We start from the raw sequence: 15,417 nt of genomic DNA, 5'->3' as shown, positions 1-15,417 counted from the left end.
TTGTGTGGAACTTCCTTCTCCCTTTGACTCTACTCCCTGCTCTGCTCTCTGTCAAATGAATAAATAAAATCTTCAAAAAGTAAATTGCTTTGTTAGAATAAAATTTGATAATGAATACTTTTCAAAAAAATACTGGTTTATAGCAGTTTAAAATATGAAAGTAACAAAGATGAACTTCAAAATCAGAAAGATTAATGAGGATAAATGTTACATATAACACATTTATTTCCATTCCCTCTTTCAAGTTTCTGGGTTTTTTGGTGTAAATTTTTCAGAAGATAGGGAAGTATGACTTTACTTTGATTAGTTGCTGAGTTGACTTTCTCTCAGTGACCTTTATTTTAATGTTCAATAGACAATGGAAAAAAAAGATTTGGAAGTGGAACACTGTATTCCAGTCCCCAAGAAGGATTTTGTTTTAAGCAGTTTGCCAAAATGACCTGGAAGAGTTTTAGAACTTTACAATTCCTGGAATCCAGCCATGCAGATCCTGATTCAGTAGGTATATAGTGAAGCTGCAGAATCTGTATGTCTAAAACTTTCCTCATATGATTCCTGTGCTCAGGTCAATTTGGGGATTACTGGCAACAAAATGGCCAATCTTCTGAAATTTTTATTCACTTAGCAGGGAAGGGCTAAATTAGAAATTATTGCTCTTAGAAAACAACCTGTATGTTTGGCGAGAGATCCACATCTTCCTTGAAATGTCTCCCATGAGTAAACAATAGTTTCCAGTGTATTTGAGAAGAGAAAGATTTTCCAGATTGTTTCAGAAATATTTGGTGTAAGTTTTGTCATTTCCAAAAAGCTAGACAATTTTGAAACAGTCTAGAATCTCAATAGACCACTACTTACTATAGAATGAGGTTCACATTGGAGCATAAATTTGATAAAGTCTTACTATTGTTCATATAACTTCATTATGAAGACAGTAAGTATAAACCTTAAAAATGGGCAGCCCCGGTGGCTCAGTGGTGTAGCACCGCCTTCGGCCCAGGGCCTGATCCTGGAGACCCAGGATTGAGTCCCACATCAGGCTCCTTGCATGGGGCCTGCTTCTCCCTCTGCCTGTGTCTCTCTCTGCCTGTATGTGTGTGTGTGTCTGTCATTAATAAATAAAATCTTAAAAAAATAAACCCTAAAATGTGTTCAAATAAAGGCTCTGTGGGAGGTAAATGAGTGTATGCAAGGAATAACCTTCATCTACAGGTATATGAGACAAGTAGAATGGCCAGTGTCTTTGGGACTGTCTAGGAGGTCCTGCCCAGAAAATAGACAAGAGATTTTCAGTGATAACAGAGAGGTAGGTAGGAGTGCGAGATGTCCAAGAAACTTAACACACTCACAGAAGAATCATTTTTATTTTTGAGCCCAGAGAAGGCACACATTGAACCATCATGGCAGCATCTGTGCCTTAAGAAATTTCCTGCTCCCTTTCCTCTTCTTGGGCATGCTCCAACCCAGAAGTCAGCTTAGCAAGAAGGGAAGTAGGAAGAGAAGTGATAGAAGAGGGCTGGTGAGTCCCTTTTTTTCTCCATGAAGGACTATCCTAAGCAGCATGCTCCAGCTAAGAGTGCTGGGGCAGGGGTTGGGGCGGGGGGGAAGGAGGTGGGGGAGGGAATCCTTAGCTTCAAATCTAGCTATCACTCTTGTTTATTACATGGACATGGATATGGACATTTTAATTCTGACTGGAGGATTTAGTCTTACCTAAGAATGATCACAAAAGTCACAAGGCCTACCTGAGTTTTCATGGGGTAGAGGAAGAGCTTGCTTTACCTACAAGACTCAACAGGAACAAAGGGAGACAAAAATAAAGTTGCTTTATGCTTATACCTCATGAGTTCTAGTGTTCAGTATGTTGGTGAGATAAACATAAAGCCTTCAAAGACAAAGAAATATAAATCATTTTATAATTGCCTTCGGTACAAGATTTTCTGTATTACTGTCCATAATCACATGTAAAGATAAGTAGGAATTGATAGAAATTTGTATCTTCAGAACCAAGTAGCTAGTAGAAAAGTTTTGACAAACGAGTTGTTGGTGCCTTATAGATTCCATGCTAGGTTAACTTTATTTTTTGCTCTACTGACTTTAACAAGATTAAGTTTTGTCTTTTCCCCTCCTCATAGTTCTTTCCTCCCTCCCTGCCTCCTTCCCTCCTGCCCTTACTTCTAGTTTTTTAGATTGTTTGTTTTCTACAGGATGTGGGCTTTTCTTCCAGAAAAACAAAGTTGTGAGGTAGTTTATTGACTCTAAAGAGGTACCCATTGTGTTTAACTCCCTTCACCTACCAAAGCCTCATTTTTCTCTTAAAATCTAGAGTTGAATGACATCATTTCTTCCTAAACCAACCTACACATGATAATGAACTAGAGAAGTTTTTGAAATGTTAATTTTCAAATTAAACCCCCAGAGACTTGATTCAATAGGTCAGAGCCTTGGAATATGTGGGTTTAGAGTGACTTTCCTGTGAGAATCACTGGAGTGATACAATCTGTGGGGCTCTTTCTACACCTAAATTCTTTTCTTTGCTTATATTTTTCATATTCTAGCTTTCTGATCACAAGAACCCAAACTAACCCTAATGCTTAGATAACAATTTTTAAGTGCTTGCAAGGTAAACCCCACTCCAGAACAATGGAGATACTTAAATAAATTACAGATTAATTTTTTATATAGTTAAAAGTACCACCAGTTCAAACCTATAATAGAAATAAGGACTTCTTGCTTAGTTCTATCTCAAAATCTGCCCCCAAATGGGGTAACTAGTCATAATTGGCACATGTAAGGTAAAAAAAAATATGCCAAATCAAACAAAACTGGCCACAATTTCTCTATTTCTTTTTGCTATTCTATCTGATTGCACACTATTGCTAATGGGGAAAAAAGTTAAAAAAAATAAGAGTTTAGTGCTGGACATCAACAAAACTTAGAGTAGAAATTTCCCAAGTCTCATCACCCTGCCCCACCCCCAGAAATATAGAAAAGCAAGCCTGTATTTTTCAGAATTCTGTGAACTCTGGAAAATAGTGAAAAGCTTACCACAGCTAAGCAAGTGTCAAATAAAAGAAATGGTGGTGGGGGAGCACTTCAACATAGTAAGAAGGTTTTATAGTGATTTTACATGCCCGTCTCTCTCTCCGTCTCCATTGTGGTAGAAGTCTTAAAGTGGTAGCCACCATAGCTTGGCAAGTGTGTTAAAGTGGCCACAGTCTCAAGGTGGCAATAGCATTGAAGCAGCAGCAGTCTTAAAGTGGTAACAACTCAAGTTACCAGTATGGAACCAATGGCATGTTTCTGGAGGAAGCAGAAAAAAATCGTATTCCTAAAATATTTTGTATGTCTGTTCTAACATATTTGGAGGCTACTTGAAGGACTGATGCAAAAACACTCCTCTATTTTGTGGAATGCTTAGGTTGAGAAACCTAGAAATACCACAAGTTGAATGAACAAACCTCATGTTATAGAGTAAAGAAATTACAGTTCAAAAATACAAAAGACTGCCTATGACTAAAGATGAGTAACATTTCTCTGGTCATTTAGGATATCCAAAAGCACTCAAATATACTGGGGAATTCAGAAAGGGAAAGGGAATGGTGTATGCTCAGAAAAAATCTGGGACGATCCTAGGCTTTCACCTGCGACTGATTCTGAGGCACACTGTAAGCCTTGCTAAGTGTTGAAGGAGGGTCCAGGCACAGAAACACTTTGCAAAAATTGGGAGAACTCCTGGCATCCAGGGAAATCTGTGTCAAGACACTAGCTAAATACGAGCTAAGGTACAGAAATACCAGTGACTTCAAAAACAAGAATTACAGTCTTTGTGATAATAGTTTGGGAAAATCACTAAGAAAATGGATTATTACAGGGCATCCCAGGTGGCTCAGTGGTTTAGCGCCGCCTTCGGCCCAGGGTCTGATCCTGGAGACCCGAGATCGAGTCCCACGTCAGGCTCCCTGTGTGGAGCCTGCTTCTCCCTCTGCCTGTGTATCTGCCTCTCTCTCTGTGTGTCTCTCATGAATGAATAAAATATTTTTTTAAAAAAGAAAATGGATTATTACAGCCTTAAATAAACACTGGAAAACAACAGAAAACTCTAAGGAAAGGGGAATCTAATTTCTAGTTACTACATTATGATAGCTAAATGTTCAGTTTTCAGCAACAAAAATCCCAAGGTATATGAAGAAAGAAAAGTATGGCTCAAAATATGTATGAAACAAAATAAATCAATAGAAATCATCCTTGAGGAAAGACAGAGATAGGACCTACTGGATAAAGACTATAAACACTGTTCTAAATAAGGTAATAAGAAAAATAACGTTTGAGGAGAATGATAATATAAATAAAGAGAAGGGAAATTTTTAAAGGAACTGAAGAGAAACTCTGGAGCTGAAAAGTACAATAACTAAAATTACAAAAAACAAAACCAAAAACACTAGAGGTGATCAACAGCATATCTAATAGGCAGAAGAATCAGTGAACTTGAAGATAGGACAAGAAAAATTAGGGAGCCTAAGAGGCAGAAATAAAAAAGGTTGAAGGAAAGTGAAAAGAAAAAATAATAATAATAAAATAAAATAAAAAGTTAAAAAAAAAAGAAAGTGAAAAGAGCCTCAGAGTCCTGTGGGATACCAGCCAGTAGACCAACATACACATTATGAGAGTTCCAGAAGAAGAGAGAGGAAAGGGGGTAGGAAGAATATTTGAAGAAATAATGGCGAAAAACTTCTCAAATTTGATAGAGAACATGAAGCTATAAATCCAAGAAGCTTAATGAACCCCAAATAGGAGAAACTACAAAACACCCAGACTGAGACACATTATAATCAAACTGTTGAGAGCCAAAGGCAAAGAGAGTTCTTGGAAGCAGTAAAAGAGGAGCAACTCAGCACATAAAAGAGATCTTTAGTAAAAGTAAGAGCTGATTGCTGGAATATATAAAAACCACAAACACACATGCACTGCCAATTGGAACCATGGAGGCAAAGGGACAGGGGAAGATTTAAAGTGTTAAAAGAAAAAAAAGCCTATCAACTGAAAATTCTATACCCATAAAAACAGTCCTTCAAAAAAATGAAGGAGAAATTAAGACACTCCCAGATAAACAAGAGGTGAGGGGGCTTGTTACCATTCAATCTGCCCTATATGAAATGGTAGAGGGAGTCCAGATTGAAGTGAAAGAACAATAAAAAGTAATTCTAAGTTATATGAGAAAATATAGGTCTTGGTCAAATATAACAGCAAAATATTATATTTTTTGTTTATAGCCCTGTATCTTATTGCCTACAGAATTCAGAACATAAAAAATTATAAACTTATATTATGGGCATATAGTATATAAAAATGTAATTTATGACAACATAAGAGAGGGATAGAGATGCATAGAAGCAGTGTGTGTGTGTGTGTGTGCGCGCGCGCATGCATGCATGTGTCTTTTTAAGATTTATTTTATCTGAATGGGTGAGGGGGGAGAGGGAGAGAATCTTCAAGAAGATTTCACACTGAGCACAGAGCCCAATATGGAGCTCAGTCTCAACACCCATGAGACCATGACCTGAGTCAGACACTTAACCAACTGAGCCACCCAGGTGCCCCCCACCATTTGTGTTTTTTTAAATTTATGATAGTCACAGAGAGAGAGAGAGAGAGAGGCAGAGACACAGGCAGAGGGAGAAGCAGTCTCCATGCACCGGGAGCCCGACATGGGATTTGATCCCGGGTCTCCAGGATCGCGCCCTGGGCCAAAGGCAGGCGTTAAACCACTGCGCCACCCAGGGATCCCCATTTGTGTGTTTTTTAAGTTAAGTTAGTATCTATTTAAAGTAGACTGTTATAAATTTAGAATTATATGAATCTCCATGGTAACCACAAAGAAAATCTCACAGAATCAGGACAAAAGGAAATGAGAAGAGAATCAAACAGCTCACTAGGAAAATAGAAACTAAACATTCAAGAGGAATAATGGATGAAATGAGGGACAAAAAACTATAAGATATACAGAATACAAATAGCAAAATAGCAGAAGTCCTTCCTTGGCAGTTTTTTTAGATATAAATGGATTGAACTCTCCAATAGAAATATAGAGATTGGCAGAATGGTTAAAATAACATGATTCAACTATATGGTGTCTCCAAGAGACTCCCTTTATATCTAAACAAATTGAAAAGTTAAAGGATGGAGAAAGATGTTCCACATGAATAGTAATCAAAAGACACCAGGGGTGGATATACTTATATAAGACAAAATAGACTTTATTCTTAAAATGTGTAAAAGAGACAAAGAAGGGGGTGCCTGGGTGGCTCAGTCAGTTAAGCACCTGCCTTTGACTCAGGTCAGGATCCTGGGGTCCTGGGATTGAACCCCATGTCAGACTCCCTGCTGAGTCTTCCTCTGCCTCTCCCCTTCCCCTGGGCTTGTGCTGTTCTCTCAAATAAATAAATAAAACCTTTTTAAAAAGAGACAAGTAAGGATATTATATATTGATAAGGAGACGAATTCATCAAGAATATATAAAAACCACAAACACACATGCACTGCCAATAGAGACCCAAAATACATGAAGCAAATATTGACACACTTGTAGAGAGAAATAGATAGCTCTACAATATTGGCTGGAGAATTCAATATACGATTTTCAATAATGGATAAAATATTTAGGCAGATAATCTATAAAGAGAGAGAAAAAATGGGCAACACTATAAATAGGTTAGACCTTGCAGAGATATATAGAACACTCAACCCAACAATATAGCAGAATATACATTATTCTCAAGTGCACATGAAACATTCTGTGGAATAGATCATGTGTTAGGTTACAAAACATGTCTGAAAATGTAAAAATATTGAAATTACAAGTATCTTTTCGACCAACAATGGAATGAAGCTTCAAATTAATAATAGAGGGAAAACTGGATAATTCAAAATATATGGAAATTAAACAACTCACTATTAAATAACGAATGGGCCAAAGAATAAATCACATGGGGAATTAGAAAATACTTAGCTACAGATGAAAGCAAATACACAGCATACCCTAACTTATGGGATGTAGCAACACCAGTGCTCACAGATAAATTCATACTACATTAAAAAAGAAAAAAGAGGGATCCCTGGGTGGCGCAGTGGTTTGGCGCCTGCCTTTGGCCCAGGGCGCGATCCTGGAGACCCGGGATCGAATCCCACGTCGGGCTCCCGGTGCATGGAGCCTGCTTCTCCCTCTGCCTGTGTCCCTGCCTCTCTCTCTCTCACTGTGTGCCTATCATAAATAAATAAAAATTAAAAAAATATATTTAAGGGAGGGGCAAGATGGCAGAAGAGTAGGGTCCCCAAGTCACCTGTCCCCAACAAATTACCTAGATAACCTTCAAATCATCCTGAAAATCTACAAATTCGGCCTGAGATTTTTTTTTTAATTTTTTTTTAATTTTTTTTATTTAGTTATGATAGTCACAGAGAGAGAGAGAGGCAGAGACACAGGCAGAGGGAGAAGCAGGCTCCATGCACCGGAAGCCCGACGTGGGACTCGATCCCGGGTCTCCAGGATCGCGCCCTGGGCCAAAGGCAGGCGCCAAACCATTGCGCCACCCAGGGATCCCCGGCCGGAGATTTAAAGAGAGACCAGCTGGAATGCTACAGTGAGAAGAGTTCGCGCTTCTATCAAGGTAGGAAGACGGGGAAAAAGAAATAAAGAAACAAAAGGCCTCCGAGGGGGAGGGGCCCCGCGAGGAGCCGGGCTAAGGCCGGGGCGAGTGTCCCCAGGACAGGAGAGACCCGTCCCGGAGAAGCAGGAGCTGCACCAACCTTCCCGGGCGGAAAGGGGCGCGCAGGGATGTAGAGCAGGACCCAGGAGGGCGGGGATGCCCTCGGGCTCCCTGGGACACTAACAGACACCTGCGCCCCGGGAGAGTGCGCCGAGCTCTCTAAGGGCTGCAGCGGGCACGGCGGGACCCGGAGCAGCTCGGAGGGGCTCGGGCGGCGGCTCCGCGGAGGAGGCTGCGGGGCGGGAGCGCTAATCCACCAGCGCAGGCCCTGGAGCACAGGGCGCCGGGACACAGCCCAGGATCTGGCCTCCCCCCGGGACAGGCAGAGGCTGGGAGGGCCGAGGACAGCGAGGACGCTCCTGCCCCGAGCTGAGCACATCAGCGGCCCCGCCCTGGAGCCTCCAGGCCCTGCAGACAGAGAGCCCCATAGTTCCTGCGGGGGCTGAATCCAGGCTTCCAGAGCTGCCATAGCCACTGGGGTTGTTCCTCCTGGGGCCTCACGGGTAAACAACCCCCACTGAGCCCTGCAGCAGGCAGGGGCAGAGCAGCTCCCCCAAGTGCTAACACCTGAAAATCAGCACAGCAGGCCCCTCCCCCAGAAGACCAGCTGGACGGACCAGTTCCAGGGGAAGTCAAGGGACTTAAAGTCTACAGAATCAGAAGATACTCCCCCGTGTTTTTTTTTTTTGTGTGTGTGTGTTTTTTGTTTTTTCTTTTTTCTTTTCTTTTTGATTTCTGAATACTTCCCCCACCCCCCCTTTTTTTCACCTTTCATTCTTTTTCTTTCTCTTTTTCTTCTCTTTTCCCCCCTTTTTTCTTTTTCTTTTTTCTTTTTCTCTTTTCTTTCCTTCCCTCTCTTTTTCTCCTTTTCCCAATACAACTTGTTTTTGGCCACTCTGCACTGAGCAAAATGACTAGAAGGAAAACCTCACCTCAAAAGAAAGAATCAGAAACAGCCCTCTCTCCCACAGAGTTACAAAATCTGGACTACAATTCAATGTCAGAAAGCCAATTCAGAAGCACTATTCTACAGCTACTGGTGGCTCTAGAAAAAAGCATTAAGGACTCACAAGACTTCATGACTGCAGAATTTAGATCCAATCAGGCAGAAATTAAAAATCAATCGAATGAGATGCAATCCAAACTAGAAGTCCTAACGACGAGGGTTAACGAGGTGGAAGAACGAGTGAGTGACATAGAAGACAAGTTAATGGCAAAGAGGGAAACTGAGGAAAAAAGAGACAGACAATTAAAAGACCATGAAGACAGATTAAGGGAAATAAATGACAGCCTAAGGAAGAAAAACCTAACGTTTAATTGGGGTTCCCGAGGGCGCCGAAAGGGACAGAGGGCCAGAATATGTATTTGAACAAATCCTAGCTGAAAACTTTCCCAATCTGGGAAGGGAAACAGGCATTCAGATCCAGGAAATAGAGAGATCCCCCCCTAAAATCAATAAAAACCGTTCAACACCTCAACATTTAATAGTGAAGCTTGCAAATTCCAAAGATAAAGAGAATTCTCTTCATGTCTTTTGCCCATTTCATGATTGGATTGTTTGTTTCTTTGGTGTTGAGTTTAAGAAGTTCTTTATAGATTTTGGAAACTAGCCCTTTATCTGATATGTTATTTGCAAATATCTTCTCCCATTCTGTAGGTTGTCTTTGAGTTTTGTTGACTGTATCCTTTGCTGTGCAAAAGCTTCTTATCTTGATGAAGTCCCAATAGTTCATTTTTGCTTTTGTTTCTTTTGCTTTCGTGGATGTATCTTGCAAGAAGTTACTGTGGCCAAGTTCAAAAAGGGTGTTGCCTGTGTTCTCCTCTAGGATTTTGATGGAGTCTTGTCTCACATTTAAATCTTTCATCCATTTTGAGTTTATCTTTGTGTATGGTGCAAGAGAGTGGTCTAGTTTCATTCTTCTGCATGTGGATGACCAATTTTCCCAGCACCATTTATTGAAGAGATTGTCTTTCTTCCAGTGGATCGTCTTTCCTCCTTTATCGAATATTAGTTGACCATAAAGTTCAGGGTCCATTTCTGGGTTCTCTATTCTGTTCCATTGGTCTATGTGTCTGTTTTTGTGCCAGTACCACACTGTCTTGATGACCACAGCTTTGTAGTACAACCTGAAATCTGGCATTGTGATGCCCCCAGCTATGGTTTTCATGGCCAACATGCACATGAGAAAATGCTCTGCATCACTTGCCATCAGGGAAATACAAATCAAAACCACAATGAGATACCACCTCACACCAGTGAGAATGGGGAAAATTAATAAGGCAGGAAACCACAAATGTTGGAGAGGATGCAGAGAAAAGGGAACCCTCTTACACTGTTGGTGGGAATGTGAACTGGTGCAGCCACTCTGGAAAACTGTGTGGAGGTTCCTTAAAGAATTAAAAATAGACCTGCCCTACGACCCAGCAATTGCACTGTTAGGGATTTACTCCAAAGATTCAGATGCAAGGAAACGCCGGGACACCTGCACCCTGATGTTTCTAGCAGCCATGTCCACAATAGCCAAACTGTGGAAGGAGCCTCGGTGTCCATCGAAAGATGAATGGATAAAGAAGATGTGGTTTATGTATACAATGGAATATTCCTCAGCCATTAGAAACGACAAATACCCATCATTTGCTTCGACGTGGTTGGAACTGGAGGGTATTATGCTGAGTGAAGTAAGTCAATCGGAGAAGGACAAACAGTGTATGTTCCCATCCATTTGGGGAATATGAATAATAGTGAAAGGGAATATAAGGGAAGGGAGAAGAAATGTGTGAGAGATATCAGAAAGGGACACAGAACATAAAGACTCCTAACTCTGGGAAACGAACTAGGGTTGGTGGAGGGGGAGGAGGGCGGGGGGTGGGGGTGAATGGGTGACAGGCACTGAGGGGGGACACTTGACGGAATGAGCACTGGGTGTTATTCTGTATGTTGCTAAACTGAACACCAATAAAAATTAATTTATTAAAAAAAAGGATACGGGTTAGGGTTAGAGTTAGGTTACGGTTTAAGGTTAGGCGTAGGTGTTACGGTCATAGTACGGGTTAGGGTTAGGGTTAGGATTAGGATTCATGTTAGGGTTAGGGTTAGGTTTAGGGTAAGGGCTGGGTTGTGTTAGGGTATGTGTAAGGATTAGCTTTAGGGTTAGGGTTACGGTACGGTTTAGGGTTATGGTTAGGGTACGGGTTAGGGTTAGGTTTAGTTTTAGAGTTAGTTTTAGGGTTAGATTTGGGGTTAGGGTCAGGGTATGGGTTAGGTTGAGGTTACGGTTTAGGGTAAGGGCATGGGTTAGACAACGGGTAAATGTTAGGGTACAGGTTAGTGTTAGGGGTAGGGGTTAGGGTTAGGTTACGTGTTAGGTTTAGAGTACAAGTTAGGGTTAGGCTTACGGTACAGTTTAGGTGTAGGGTTAGTGTTAGGTTTAGGGTACGAGTTAGAGTTAGGATACCGGTTAGGGATCGGGTAAGGTTCCGGGTTAGGGTTAGGGTACTGGTTACGGTTAGGGTACGGGTTAGGGTACGGGTTGGTGTTAGGGTGTGGGTTAGGGTTAGGGTTAGGGTTAGGGTTAGAGTTAGGGTTATGGTATGTGTTAGGGTTAGGGTTAGGGTACGGTTTAGGTTTAGGTTTAGGGATAGTGTATGGGTTAGGGTTAGGGTTAGGGATAGGGTGAGGTTACGGGTTAGGGTTAGGGTACGGGTTAGGGTTAGGGTACTGGTTAGTGTTAGTGTTACAGTTAGGGTTAGGGTACAGGTTAGTGTTAGTGTTACGATATGGTTTAGGGTTAGGGTTAGGGTTAGGTTACAGGGTTGGGGGTAGGGTTAGGATAAGGATTAGGGTTAGAGGTAGGGCAGGGTTCACGGATAGGGTTAGGGTACGGTTTAGGGTTAGGGTATGGGTTAGGGTTAGTTTTAGGGTTATGGTTACAGTACGCCTGAGGGTTAGGGTAAGGGTTAGGGTAAGGTTACGGGTTAGGGTTAGGGTTAGGGTTAGGGTACTGTTTAGGGTTAGGATAAGGGTTATGGTACGGTTTAGGGTTAGTGTTAGGGTACGGGGTAGGGTTAGGGTTAGGGTTATGAAACGGGTTAGGTTTAGCATATGGGTTAGGGTTAGGGTTAGGGTACGGGTTAGGGTTAGGGTACGGGTTAGGGTTAGGGTACGGGTTAGGGTTAGGGTTATGGTTCGGGTTATGGTACGGGTTAGGTTTAGCATATGGGTTAGGGTTAGGGTACGGGTTAGTGTTAGGTTTAGGATTCGGGTTAGGGTACGGTTTAGGAATAGGGTTAGGATACGGGGTAGGGTTAGAGTTCGGGTTCGGTTTAGGGTTAGGGTTAGTTGTAGAGTTAGGGTACGGGTTGGGGTTAGTGTTAGGGTACGTTTTAGGGTTAGGGTTAGGGTTAGGGTTAGGTTTAGGGTTAGGGCTAGTGTACGGGTTAGGATTAGGGTTAGGACACGGGATAGGGTAGATTAGGGTACGGTTTAGGTTTAGGTTAGGGGTTAGGATTAGGGTACGGTTAGGGTTAGGGTTAAGGTACAGGTTAGGGTTAGGTTCAGTGTTAGGGTTTGGTTTAGGGTTAAGTTTAGGGTTATGGTTAGTGTACGGGTTAGGATGAGGTTACGGGTTACGGTTAGGGTTACGGTTAGGGTTAGGGTTCGGTTAGGGTAGTGGTTAGGGTTAAGGTTACGGATAGGTTTAGGGTTAGGGTTTGGGTTAGGGTACTGGTTAGGGTTATGGATATGGTTAGGGTGAGGGTTAGGGTTAGGTTTAGGGTACGGGTTAGGGTTAGTGTTAAGGTTAGGTTTCTGTTACCGGTTAGGGTGTGGGTTAGGGTTAGTGTTAGGGTACAGTTTAGGGTACAGGTTAGGGTTAGGGTGAGGGTTAGGGTACTGGTTACGGTTAGATTTAGGGTTAGGGTACGGGGTTAGGTTTAGGTTTAGGATACGGGTTAGGGTTCGTGTACGGGTTAGGGTTATGGTAAGTTTTAGGGTTAGGGTACGGTTTAGTGTTAAGGTTAGGGTTAGTGTTAGGGTTAGGATTACGGTACGGATTAGGGTTAGGGGTAGGGTAAGGGTTAGGGTACGGGTTAGGGTTAAGTTTAGGGTACGGGTTAGGGTTAGGGTTAGGGTAAGGGTTAGGGTTAGGTTAGCGTTAGAGTTATGTTTAGGGTTGGGTTTAGGGTTAGTGTTAGGGTTTGGGTTAGGTGGAGGTTACGGTTTGGGTAAGGGCACGGGTTAGAGTACAGGTTAAGGTTAGGGTACGGGTTAGGGTTAGGGTTAGGGTATGAGTTAGATTTAGGTTTGAGTATGGGATAGGATTGTGGTGAATATTAGCGTATGGGTTAGTGTTAGTGTTAGGGAATCGGTTAGGGTTTGGGTTCGGGTTAGGGTTATGGTTAGTGTTACGGTATGGGTTAGTTTTAGGCTTAGGGTTAGGGTACGAGTTAGGGTTAGGGTACGGGTTAGGGTTAGGGTACGTTTTAGGGTTATGTTTAGGGTTAGGGTTTGGGTCCAGGTTAGGGTTAGTGTTAGGATACGGGTTAGGTTTATAGTTAGGGTACGGTTTAGGGTTAGGGGTAGGAGTTAGGGTTTGGGTACGGGTTAGGTTTAGGGTACTGGTTAGGGTTAGGTTTAGGGTACGGGTTAGGGTTAGGGTTAGGGTACGGTTTAGGGTTAGGGTTAGGGTAAGGATACGGGTTAGGGTTAGGGTAAGGGTTACAGTTAGGGTACCGGATAGGGTTAGGGATAGGGTACGGGTTAGAGTTATGTTTAGGGTTAGGTTTAGGGTTAGGGTACGGGTTAGGGTTTGGGTTAGGGTACGGTTTAGGTTAGGGTTAGGTTTAGGGTTAGGTTACGGGTTGGATTTAGCATATGGGTTACGGTTAGGGTAATGTTACGGGTTAGGGTTACAGTTAGGTTGCGGGTTAGGTTTAGGGTTAGGTTTATGGTAAGGATTAGGGTTCGGTTTAGGGTACGGTTTAGGGATAGGGTTAGGGTGTGGAATAGGGTATGATTTAGGGTTAGGGTTGGTGTATGGGTTAGGGTTAGGTTTAGGGTTAGGGTACGGAATAGCATATGGTTTAGGGTTAGGTTTAGGTAATGTGTTACGGTTAGTGGTAGGGTACGGTTTAGGGTTAAGGTTACGGTTAGGGTTAGGGTACGGGTTAGGGGTCGGTTACGTGTTAGGGTTAGGTTACGGGTTAGGGTTAGGGCTAGGGTACGGTTTAGGTTTATAGTTAGGGTTAGGCTTAGGGTACGGGTTAGGGGTTAGGGTACGGGTAGGATAAGGGTAAGTTTACAGGTTAGGATTAGGGTTAGGGTGAGGGTTAGGGTATAGGTTACGGTTAGTGTACAGGTTAGGGTTAGGGTTTGGGTAGGGGTTAGATTTAGGTTTAGGGTTAGGGTTAGCGTTGGGGTACGGGTAAGTGTTAGGGTGAGGGTTAGGTTAAGGTTTAGTGTTAGGATTAGGGTTAGGGTTAGGGTACAGATTGGGGTTAGGTTAGGGTACTGGATAGGGTACGGGTTAGGATTAGTGTTAGGGTTACGGTGCTGGTTAGGGATAGGGTTAAGGTTAGGGTACGGGTTAGGGCACGGGTTAGGGTACGGTTTATGGTTAGGTTTAGGGTTAGAGTTAGGTTTAGGGTTAGGTTTAGGGTTAGGGTTAGTGTTAGGGTTAGGGTGCGGGTTAGGGTTAGGGTTAGGTTTATGGTACGGATTAGGGTTAGGGTTAGGGTATGGTTTAGGGTAAGGGTTAGCGTATGGAATAGGGTATGGTTTAGGATTAGGGTTGGTGTACGGGTTAGGGTTAGGTTTAGGGTTATAGTTAGGGTACGGAGTAGGGTAAGGATTAGGTTTAGGGTTAGGGTTAGGTTAAGCTTTAGGGTTAGGGTTAGGGTACTGGTTAGGGTTAAGGTACGTGTTAGGGTACGGGTTAGGGTTAGGGTACGAGTTAGGGTTAGGGTTAGGTTAAGCTTTAGGGTTAGGATTAGGGTACTGGTTAGGGTTAAGGTACGTGTTAGGGTACGGGTTAGGGTTAGGGTACGGGTTATGTTTAGGTTTAGGGTTAGAGTTAGGTTTAGGGTTAGGTTTAGGGTTACGGTTAGGGTTACGATTAGGGTTTGGGTTAAGTGGAGGTTACGGGTTAGGGTAAGGGCACGGGTTAGAGTACGGGTTAAGGTTAGGGTATGGGTTTGGGTAAGGGTTAGGGTATGAGTTAGGGATTGGTTTGGGTATGGGTTAGGGTTATGGGTAATATTAGCGTATGGGTTAGTGTAAGGGTTAGGGAATGGGTTAGGGTTTGGGTTCAGGTTCGGGTTAGGGTTAGTGTTAGTGTACGGGTTAGGTTTAGGGTTAGGGTTAGGGTACGAGTTAGGGTTAGGGTTGGGGTTAGGATTAGGGTACGGGTTAGGGTTAAGGTTAGGGTACTTTTTAGGGTTATGGTTAGGGTTAGGTTTAGGGTACGGGTTAGGGTTAAGCTTAGGATATGGGTTAGGGTTATACTTAGGTTACGGTTTAGGGTTAGGGGTAGGTGTTAGGTTTTGGGTACGGGTTATGTTTAGGGTACGGGTTAGGGTTAGGGTACGGTTTAGGTTTAGGGTTTGGGTTATGGTTAGGGTTGGGTTAGGGTTAGGGTAAGGGTACGGGTTAGGGTTA

The sequence above is a fragment of the Nyctereutes procyonoides genome, unplaced genomic scaffold (assembly GCF_905146905.1).
Source record: "Nyctereutes procyonoides isolate TBG_1078 unplaced genomic scaffold, NYPRO_anot_genome, whole genome shotgun sequence".
Lineage (NCBI taxonomy): Eukaryota > Metazoa > Chordata > Mammalia > Carnivora > Canidae > Nyctereutes > Nyctereutes procyonoides.
The sequence above is the reverse complement of the archived record's forward strand: the minus strand, read 5'-3'. Positions refer to the sequence as shown.